The following is a 7,963-nucleotide window of genomic DNA, read 5'->3' as shown; positions in this document are numbered from 1 at the left end:
AAACACAAAATCTAAGAGAAAAAAAAATATTCCATGAAGGTCACATATACATGTGGAAAAAAATTGACCAATTCTTTTTTTTTTTTTTAAGATTTTATTTATTTATTTGACAGAGAGAGACACAGTGAGAGAGGGAACACAAGCAGAGGGAGTGGGAGAGGGAGAAGCAGGCTTCCGGTGGAGCAGGGAGCCCGATGCGGGGCTCAATCCCAGGACCCTGGGATCATGACCTGAGCTGAAGGCAGATGCTTAGCTGACTGAGCCACGCAGGCATCCCCAAGATTAGCCAATTCTTGAGTTATGCTAGTACAGTAAATTATAGATGAAATTACTTCAACTCTGTTTGATAAACATATTTGAAAAAAATTCATATTTTTGGTTTCCTCACATAGTAAGTACTATATTTTTTATTGCTGTCTTTAGAAACACAGAAAAAATCATTCTGTCTCATAGTGGATGGGTGAGAGGAAATGAGGAAAAAAATATGCCCAGTTGTGATATTGTGATGTATAGCAAAAAGTATATATTTGGTTTTTGTCCCCTTTCTGGTACAGAGCTCCTAAAGCCCTTGGGATTTCCTATGAGAGCAGTAAAGGCATCTTTTATGTTAATGAGGTGATTTTAGAACCTACCTAAGTAAGAATGGGGGCTGATTACCAGTAGAGCCAATCATGTGATTAGAGAGTTGGAATTTTCAGTCCCAACCCCCTCCAGGGAAGAGAGAGAGACTGAAAGATTGAGTTCAATTACCAATGGCTGATGATTTAGTCAATTATGTCTATATCATGAGGCCTCCATAAAAACCCAAAAGAAGGAGGGCTTGGTTGGTGAACACATGAATATTTGGGGAAGGTGGTGGGCCTAGAGAGGGCATGGAACTTCCATGTCTTTCATCATACTTTGCCCTCTACATCTCTTCCATTTGGCAGTTCTTCAGTTATATCCTTTTATAATAAACCGGTAATCTAGTAAGTAAAATGTTTCTTTGAGTTCCATGAGCTGCTCCAGCTTTGGAACCTCTGATTTACAGCCCATCTGTCAGAAGTACAGTTAACAACCTAGGCTTGCTATTGCTGTCTGCAGGGGAATGGGGTGGAGGACAGTCTTGTGGGACTAAGACCCTAACTTGTAACTTGTAGAATCTGATGCTATCTCTGGGCAGATAGTATCAGAATTGAGTTGGATTGTAGGACACCAGCTGGTGTCCAAGAACTGTTTGGTTTTGTTGGGGGGCATGGGGAGAAAAAAAAAAACCCATACTAGGAAATTGGTCCCAGAAACTTCCTAGAGTCAAAGGTTAGAAAAGATAAAATGGGCAAGAGGGAAATAGGGACCCAACTCAAAGAAAAGAAACACATAAATTTGGAACCAGAAGTCTAACTAAATAAGGAAGCAGCTCTATAAAAAGATTTGCTATTAATGTAACTCAACCACTTTTTGTTTATTCTATCTATCAGCTAATCACAGTGTCTATTGTGAAAATTAGCCATTTTCCCCATCAGGGTGGTGCCTTCATAAAAAGCCACCACAAAGTCAATGACTGGCTTGGCGTTGGCTGACCTGGTTTCACCTGCTTACCACTTACTAACTTTGGAGAGGGGCTCGCATTATATAGGCAACTATGAGAAAAACTTTATCTAGGTTGGTATTCTGCAAATAGTCCATCTTCAGTAGGTTCATCTACAAATAGTAGTGAAGAAACCTTTATTAAAAAAAAAAAAAAAAGCTACAGAGAAGCTTTTAGCTGCAGAGTAGCTGCTGCATAACATCAGCCACACAATCACAAATCCAAATTACACAGACCCCACTGGGATATAAATTTTCAGCATTTTTTTCAAAAGATATCAATCTTGGTATTCACAAATTTCAGATGTTATCGATTTTTTTCTCTAAATGGATTTCTATATCATACAGGTGTATTTCTTGTCATTTTAAAATTATTGAAGAAATAGATGAATTATCTCAAAACAAACTCTCTACAAAAAAAGAACATTGATAAACTACATAACAATATATGTATTTTTAAGTATTTATTTAAGTAATCTCTACACCCAACATGGGGCTCAAACTCATGACCCCAAGATCAAGAGCCACTTGCTCTTTTGACTGAGCCAGCCAGATGCCTCAATAATATATTTTAAAAGAGTAGAAAAATCAAACTTTGAAGACCCAAGAGCAAGAGAAGAAAGGGAAAAAAAATAAAAAACCTAAAATTGACTAGATTCTAGTCTAGTAGGTAGAAGTCTTTATTTCTTTATTCATTCACTTACTGAAGGGCATCTTGGTTGCTTCAAAGTTTTGACAATTATGAATAAAGCTGCTAACAACATCCATGTAAAGGTTTTTGTGCGTACATAAGCTTTCAACTCCTCTAGGTATATACCAAGATCACAACTACTGGATCTTCCTGCAAGAGTATGTTTAGTTTTGTAAGAAATTTCCATACTGTCTTCCAAAGTGTCTGTACCATTTTGCATTCTCACCAGAAATGAATGAGAGTTCCTGTTGCTCCACATCTTCACCAGCATTTGGTATTGTCAGCATTCTGGATTTTGGCCATTCTAACAGGTGTGTACTCGTGTCCCTCATGTTTTAATTTACATTTCTCTGATGACTTAAGATGTAGAACACCTTTTCATATGTTTATTTGCCATCTGTATATTTTCTTTGGTGAGATGTCTGTTAAGGTCTTTGACCCATTTTTTAACTGTGTGGCTTTTTTTCTTATTGCTCAATTTTAAGTATTCTTTGTATATTTTGGACAACAGTCCTTTGTCAGATACGTCTTTTGCAAATTTGTTCTTCCAGTTTGTGCCTTATCTTTTCATTCTCTTGAAATTGTCTTTCAGAGAAAAAAAAATAATTTTAATGAGCTTATCAGTTCTTTCTTTCATGAATCATGCCTTTGGTGTCGCTTTTATAAAGTTATTGCCAAACCCAAGAACATCTAGATTTTCTCCTATGTTATCATCTAGGAGTTTTATAGTTTTGCATTTCACATTTAAATTTGTGATCCATTTTAACTTAACTTTGGTGAGGAGTATAAGATCTGAATCTAGATTCACTCTTTTGCATGTTGATGTACATCATTTTTGAAAAGACAGTCTTTGCTACATTGTTTCGCCTTTGCCCCTTTGTCAAAGATCAGCTGGCTGTATTTATGCGGTCTACTTCTTGGCTGTCTATTCTGTTCCTTTGATCTGTTTGTCTGTTCTTTTGCCCACGCCACACTGTCTTGATTCACGTAGAGCTACTTCTTTTCATATTCTTTTGTCGCCTTTCAAGGGGGACCAGTTTGCTATTACCTTTAAAAAGATACATTTATCCCTATTTATTCTTGATCTTCTCTTTCTTATTCACTCTTTAAAGAAATGTCTGTACTCCATATATTCAAAATATCAACTTCCTCCACTCCCTTTTATTTTTCATTTACAACCTAAGCTCTTCAAGAGTATTAGGTAATACTTTAGTCCTGCCCACCTAATTGTAACCTTTCCTTGCTCTTGAGACATCAGACTTCATTGACTCTGCTCATTCCTCTGTTTATTATCTCTCTCTCACTCTCCCTCTTCATTCTCTTCCTCTCCCTCATTCTCTGTCTCTGTCTCCATCTGTCTGTCTGTCTGTCTGTTTCTGTTTTCTTGGTTCTGCTTTTGTTGGTCAACCTGATAATGTCAGTGCTGATTAGAGTTCCATTCAGGAGGTTGTGCTCTTCCTGCTCTTCTGAATTCATGACAATATTGGCCAACCAATTATTTAGGAACTACATTTGCTGGGGATTTTAACATGATGCTAAAAATTTGACACATATTATCTCACATAACCCTCAAAACAGCCCAAGGTGCCCAAGGTACTCTTTATTTTTCATGGTTACGATTACCTATTAATGTGGAAAAATACCTAAAATATAGCAAACAAATATCATTTTTTTTTTAATATCTTATGATTTCGTGGGTTAGGAGTTTGGGCTGAGCAATGCTTTTGCTCCACATGACATTAACTCAGAGGTATTCAACTGGTAACCAATCTTATATGGAGAGTCCAAAAGACTTTATTCACATGTCCAATCTGTGAAGGGACAGTAGGAAGGCCAGTGTCATCTGGACCACTGTCCTTCTCCATGTATTTGCAGAGCTTCTCTGACTGGACAGTTGAATTTCCCCCATGGTGACTCAGCGGGGTAGTCACAGTTTATACAGAACGGCTCAGGGCTTCCAAGGAGCAAGCTGCTGTTGCCAATCACCTTAAATACTAGACCTAAAACCAGCATGGCATCAACCCAGCTGCACTGTTTGTCAAAGCCAGCCCAGATACAATGGGACAGAAATAGTCTCCTCTTGCCAAAGGGTGGACTCAATATATTTTTGTCCTACTATTATCATCACTATTTTTAGTTTAAGGCATTGAGCCTTAGCTAAGTACATGTGCTGCATAAATTCACAAAACTAACATATCATGGGCTGGGGTTGTCATTTCCGAACTTTTTTCTTACAAAACCATGTTTCAGTTCAGACATGTCTCTGGAAATTTACACTCATGTTTCTACCTACTGACTGGGTATAATTGTGTGAATTATTCAGAATTTCTTCAACCTGAACACGCTTTATAAGCAGGAAGTTAAAGTAATCAAGTAAACAAACACTCAACTTTTTCCTACTTCATAGTCTCACTGTCTTTTACAACATTGCATTGTCTTCTAGTATGGACAATTTTATTGATCTCTGCAATATTCACTTATTTCAATAATTACTTGCTTATAACTATCCTCTTCCCTAGATAATAAGCTTATTGAAAATAAGTACTTCATTGAATTCTTCTTTGAGTCTCCAGCTTGAAGAATATTGTCTAGAATATATATGTGGTCATATTTGTGGATAGAATGAATGAATATAAATGGTCTTGGCTTACTTATATCAAGGTAATGTGTCAAAATAGAGGTTATTTAATATTATTTAATACATTTTTCTGTCTCTAGGAACCTGTAGTGTACTGAAAATCCTTTATTGGGAATTCTTGGTTGTAAAACAATATTAAATTTCAGATTCTATCAACTTTTGGGCATCAGTGTATTTTTTTTTAAAGATTTTATTTATTTATTTGACAGAGAGAGACACAGCGAGAGAGGGAACACAAGCAGGGGGAGTGGGAGAGGGAGAAGCAGGCTCCCCGTAGAGCGGGGAGCCCGATGCGGGACTCGATCCCAGACCCCGGGACCATGACCTGAGCCGAAGGCAGTCGCTTAACCAACTGAGCCACCCAGGCGCCCTGGGCATCAGTGTATTTTAACATTCTAACTGCTCCTTTTCTAGTGAGAATAACTTACTTTCGGGAGAAGAGCAATTCAGTCATACTTAGGGAATAAGGAAGAAGGGTAAATAATGATTTGAAAAAACAAAAACAAAAGTGATACTTTTGTGTATCCAGACAGGAAAAAAAAAAAAAAAAGTTGGCTCTTATTTATGTATATGTACAACTTCAAAAATTATCCCTTTTAACTGACAAAATATGTATAAGAGGATTTTAGAATTAAGAGTACAATAAAAACTTACTGGGTTTTCCAGTATATTTTCCTTCAGTATAATGATACAATATTTGATATGCTAGTCTGTGTTTTTGTACATTATCACAAAGGGAATTGATTGAAACTATAAATAATGTTGGACAACTTTAAAGTAATAAAGTTGGTGGGTCTCTGTCTTGGTTTGCAATGTACTACTATCTCATACAAGTGCCTTTGAAGTAACAGCAAAGTAACTGATCTTACTTCAAATTCCTCTCAAGTTCCATAATTATGTCATTAGAGAAATTTACTTCATACTTGAACATGTTCAGTAACCCCACCATATTGTCTAGTTTAATATCCGGAGAAGGAAAGGTTTGAAATGTTATATGAATTGTTGGCTGATTGCACTTGACCTGCAATTGCCTGCTCATTACCGTCCAAATCATTGGCAGTTTCTCAAGTCAACTCCAGTGATGAAAATGAAGGATATGTCACCATACCGTACACATGGATGTGCTTGGACAAACTTAACATTTTTACACATAAGATATCAAGGAAATAGTTTTAAACGATAGTTTGGAAAGTAAAATTCAAAGTGAATATTTTATTATTTACTAAAGTCGGCTGTATTTTTGCACTAGTCCAAGATCTGAGTGCTTTCTTAAGGCACATATGCATTTCTGCTTTTCTAACTACTTCAATTTAATAGATATTTGATAATAATTCATTTGTATTCCACAGCATTATGACAGGGTAGCAGCAGATGCACATGAAATATAATGCACAATTGAATTAAAGTAGATAGTGTAAAGAAGTCTCACAAATTGTTGTAAAAGTTGATCAAAAATGATTTACATTAAACATTATGTTATAACAATATAACAAATGAAATAAAGGAAATGATCTATGTTGCATTAAAGATAAAACAACAAAGTATATCAGATCAATTTATTTGATTTGGTATTATTTTGACATATGACATTTATATTAATAACAATGCCTCCTGGTTCCACGGTAGTCAAGTTTTTCAGAGAATTCAGTAATCTGTTGTTTGGCACATAAGTACTTCTGTCTCAATAAAAATATGTCGGACGAAGAAATCAATGAATAACTAAAGCATAGACACCACTGTTTTTTCTAAATAATTAATATATTCTGAATCTAAAAACAGTCCTTATCTGATAAAATGACATAATTCAGAGTGGTTTGGTTTCCAGAAGCTTGTGTTGTTAGTACCATTCCAGAAGAAAAGGTGTGCATCTGAATGAAGGGCCTCATCTCTAGACTCATGTGCCTCTGATTGTAGTGCAAAGAAAAAAATAAAAGAGGCAAATGTATAAGACTCTTGAATTTTCCAGAATACTAAAGGGCCAGGATTGAAAGTGTTCCGTGCTTTCATGCTGAGGTCGGAGATGTTTGACTGTGGCTCTTTATTGCAACATGCTACCCAGGGCAGACTATAATTTGCAGATGTGTATTTAAAAGAGGAGATGGAGTTATACTTTAGCAGCTTGTTCCAACAGAAGTATATTACTTATTTTGTGAGCATATTCAAGTGAACTGCAATTATTAAAATTGAAAATACATCACAGAAAATACTTTCAGTGAAGATTCTGTTCTGGATCAAGGACTCAGTGAAGTGATTTAGACTTACTGGTATCACTACTTCTCAAGCATAGTCAAATTAATGATCTATATAACTAGATTTTACCATTTACAGGTATGAATCTGAGGCTATTCAGAAGGCAGTAAGTCCAAAACCTTTATACCCAAGAGTTCTTTAGATTGAAAAACCATAAATCTATACATTTGAATACAGAAGAGTCCTTAGAGAAAACTGCCAAGCAGTCATTTTTGTGACCATGAAATGGCACAGAATGTGAGCTATCTTAAAATGTTGTATATTTTACATAGATGAAAAAGAGTATTGTGCTTCAACTCTGAAATGATGAAAGACATTGCACTCACTTAAACAACTAGAAAATCATCAGGGGGATCATTAGGAGAATCTCTGAAGACTCTGCATTTTAATGAGACCATAATTATTCATCCAACTTTCTCCAAACAAAAGTTTTAGCCTATGAAATTTAGAGCTCGTTAAAGAAACATGATATTTTGAGGAAAATGCAATGATATTTTAAATTAAAGGTTAAGTCTTACAATAAAAATAAGACATAAACTGAGAAAATCTTAAGTAACTGAGTAGCAGTGGTAATAATCTTTGTTGTATGATTGGAAAAACAGTATTCCGTAGTATATATGGACTGATCGTAAAATAATGGTTCCAAGAAGAAAAAAATTTCTACCATATAAACAAGTCAGTAAATGTAAAAATTATATCACACACTCAATGTTAACATATTAGACCTTAAAAATAATTATTTAGAAAATCACTGCATAGCCATCAACCTCTGATACCCTCTTACCACAATGATGGCAATAAATTTCAATTACTTTTTA

This window comes from Leptonychotes weddellii, chromosome 1, assembly GCF_054177405.1.
Source record: "Leptonychotes weddellii isolate Sample4059 chromosome 1, ASM5417740v2, whole genome shotgun sequence".
Classification (NCBI taxonomy): domain Eukaryota; kingdom Metazoa; phylum Chordata; class Mammalia; order Carnivora; family Phocidae; genus Leptonychotes; species Leptonychotes weddellii.
The sequence above is the reverse complement of the archived record's forward strand: the minus strand, read 5'-3'. Positions refer to the sequence as shown.